Raw genomic sequence first — 3,715 nt, 5'->3', positions numbered from 1 at the left:
CTAGATGTGACCGGCATATTTAAACAACTGCCCAAACTCCACAATGACCAGTCCTGTTTTTGAAGGAGGCGAGAGACTTGAGCAGACACGTGTGGGCTCCAGAAGCACACACGATCCTCGAGATGACTGTCACCGTCGCTGGTGTCCTTCAAGCTGGTTCCGACATAAAGTGACCCCACGCACTTCAAAGAAACACCGCCGGCCCTGGGCCGTCCTCCTCACGCTGGTTCTGTGTCCATCCGTCTCGTTGAGGGTCTCCCTGTTTTCCGGGACCCTGAACTTTACCAAGCAATGATGTCCTTCCCCAGGGACAGGACTCTCCTGACAAAAGGGTGCTAAGGAGCTTTCCAGAGTGATGGAAACAGTCGTGATCTTGGCTGTGGTAACGTTCCGAGCGTGTACGTGTCTATAAAATGTGCCGCCTATGCATGTGCACAATACCCCGATAAACCTCTTTATAATTATTCATAGAAGAAAGCGACTTCCGGGAGAGGATTCTGCCGGAGCCCTATGCAAAGCACAGCCAGGGGTCCTCTCCCCTGGGGCACAGTGGATTACTCCTTGGGTCTCCAACTGCAAGGTCAGCAGCTGTAAGCCACCAGCCGCTCCTTGGGAGAAAGACAAGGCTGTGAACTCCCGTCTGCCAGTAGCAGCCTGGAAACCCACAGGGGCAGGTCCACCTCACTGGGTCACTTTGTAGTTTGGAACCAACTCAGTGGCAGTGAGGTTTTGGAGTTGTAACTCCTCCTCCAGGAAAGGGGCTTCTTTCTTTTTCGTTGGGTTCTCAACCATTAGCAGGTTTCCATTTCGGAGTCATTTTTTTTAAGCCACATTTGATTACACAGTCCTCGGTTCCCACGAAAGGATGCACGGAACCGTGGGAGGGAGGGAGTCCCAAAGTGGACACCCATGATCCCACCATGCCACCCGCCAGCTCCTCCGAGGGGCTCCATCTTGAACCTGGGCTTCTCCTTCCCTCGGCTCCTCAGTAGTCTGATCGCCGTGCCACACGCTTCATCAAACGTCATCTTCCATGGTGCGCCGTCGGATGGGTTTGCCTCTGCCATTGGAATTCGGTTCCACGTGCAAGATTCCCCTGTGCTGTTGCCCTTGCTCGACAGCCCTTCAGAGTCTCGAAAGCAGGCACAGGGCTTGTCACTGTGGAGCCTGTTGGGACTCACAGCGAGTGCCAGAGCCGCGCCGCTCTGGAGGGCCCTGGTCGGCAGGCCCTTTCTCCCCCTGGGTTCACACCACCCACTTGTCAGTACTCTTGGTCCTCCTTTGACGGCCTGTTCAGAGCGCCTCTGGGTGACGACTCCTGAGAGCTCCAGGGCTGCTGGGGCTGCCGTCCTTCCCACAGCAGGTGGCCAGGTCATTACTCCCATCCAGCTACCAGCGGTGGACTCAACTTAAAGATCTTTCGGTTCGCAGCCGAGTGCCCAACCTCCCCCTCCAGCCCCCGTCCCCCTGCCAAGAATCCAAACCCACTGCCCTGGAGTCGTGGCGACGGCTGCACTTGCCGTCCACATCACCGGGGCTCTCTAAGAAGGACAGGAATGAAGCATAGCCAGATGGGGAGCGGGCCTTGGTCAGGGCCAACTCCTCACCACATTCCATCCCCAGGAGAGCCCTGAGGCGTGCCTACTGAGCTCTGGTGGTGCCGAGGGAGGGGCGTGTGCTGGGCCCCTCCTCAAAGGAAGGATGAAGCTGTCTGGCATAGCCTCGGAAGACCCCACAGCAGGCCGATCCTGCCTCCCAGGTCCCTAAGAGCTGGAATCAGCTTCCCAGCAGTGGGAGTGACTCGGCTCTGGTGGCTCGTGGGGTGAAGCGCTCAGTTCCAAACCAAAGGGTCAGCCATCAGAGCCCACCTACCCATCTGCAGGAGGAAGAGGTGGCGGGTTGGCAGGAGTGGATTGCCCTCATCAGCAAGGTCAGGCACGGGTTGACGCGTGCTTTGTCGAAAAATAGGAAATGGTTCTCTGCAGAGTAGTAAGCAAGCACAGGTCAGCCCAGCTACTGGGCAACCCGACACTGATCTGCTTCCCTAAGTATTAAGGCAGAACACCAAGTGAATTGCCACCCAGTGACCCTACAGGACCAAGTAGACCTGCCCTTGTGGGTTTCCAAGACAGTAAATCTTCACAAGAGAAAGCCTCATCTCTCTTCCCCGGAGCGGCCGGCGGGTTTGAACTACTGCCTTTGCAGTTAGCACCTCCATATGTAATGCACTGGGCCGCCAGGCCTCCTGGGACCCCCACAGGGCAGGTCCACGGCGTCTAGAGAGTCACTGTGAATTGGAATCTAGATAACAATGGGTTTCGTGTTTTTTGGGGGGTGGGCAGCACACAGTGGCTAAAGAAGTCAGCGGTTCGACACCCCCCCCCCCAGCCACTTTGGGGAAGATGTGGCCATTTGTGTCCATAAAGAGCGTCGTCTCAGAAGCCCGCCAAGGGCCCCCTCTGTCCTGTAGGGTCACTAGTCATCAGAATCCCCAGAGAGCAGCAGGCAGTTGTCCCAGGTCGTGGTGACCAGGTGCTCGCCAGCAGAGCACAGAGCTATGCCCCCTTGCCCTCACACCAGGAGGGCTGTGTTCTGCCACCACCACCCCCATCTGCACCCCACTGGAACCAGGGCCGCTGAGCTGACTCATCTCGGGACACACAGAACCACACCCACCCCCCAGGACAGCTTGACAGCAGCCATCAGACACAGGCAGCATGTGATGACCCGGCAGTGACCGGGCTGTGTCCCACAGACACTGCCTGGGAACAGCGATTGCAGCCTAAGGTTCTAACAGAGAACCAAACAACTTCTTTCTCCATCGGTGGACATCTCCCAAAACCAAACGCCCGGCCACGGAGGAGGTTCGACTCAGCGGCACTGCAACAGGTGGGGCTGCCCCGTGGCTTTCTGAGACCGTAACTCGTTCATGGGGGTAGGGAAGAGTCTCAGCTGTGGTTTCGAACTGCTGGCCCTGCTAGAACCCACTGGGCCGCCAGGGCCCCTGACGGGAATCTGATTACAGTCAGCGCCCCTTGGTCCCAGGAAACCCGCCCCATGGGTGACCCTGTAGCTTTGGGGCCAGTGGAAGGTTATGGCAGTTGAGGGCCCTGTCCAGGTCAGCGGTGGAAAAGGCAAGGCCACGACACGGGCTGTTAGCGTGTGGAGGTGGCCGCGCACCTCCTACTTAACCTGCATGGACACAGGAAGGCCTGGGGTCGGCCGGGGTCAGGGGTCAGGGGCGCGGGACCTTCCCATGGTTGGTTTCCCTCCACTGTGCAGCTGAGACACAAAGCCTTCATCCCTCCGTCTCCTTTCAGCATGAGTGGTGCCTACTAAACAGCACGTCCACACAGCACCCTGCGGGCCGGGCTTCTGGGCCCTCCTTTGCGCCTGGCCTGTAGCCCTTGCCTTTCACAGGTCCCCTGGGCACACCCCGCCCTGATGCCCCAGCTGTCCTTTTCAGACCCTGCATCTGCTCTTCCAGAATGGGGGGTGGGGGCGCAGCTGAGGGACAGGGCAACGGGCCCCCAGGTGGTGCTGTCTGTCACCCACTGCTCTGCGGATGCAGGCCAGTCCCTGGGGCACCTGTGCCATCCCCCCACCCCTCGGCTTCATCCTGGAAGCCTGGGGGTTAGGGATTCACTCTGTACATGCCCCGTCCCCATCATACTCCAGCGCTAGGCCCTTCGGACAGGAGGTGGGGCTCTTTCCC

The sequence above is a fragment of the Echinops telfairi genome, unplaced genomic scaffold, assembly GCF_000313985.2.
Source record: "Echinops telfairi isolate 266 unplaced genomic scaffold, ASM31398v2 ScPeMD7_7417;HRSCAF=8455, whole genome shotgun sequence".
NCBI lineage: Eukaryota > Metazoa > Chordata > Mammalia > Afrosoricida > Tenrecidae > Echinops > Echinops telfairi.
Note: the sequence above shows the minus strand (reverse complement) of the source record.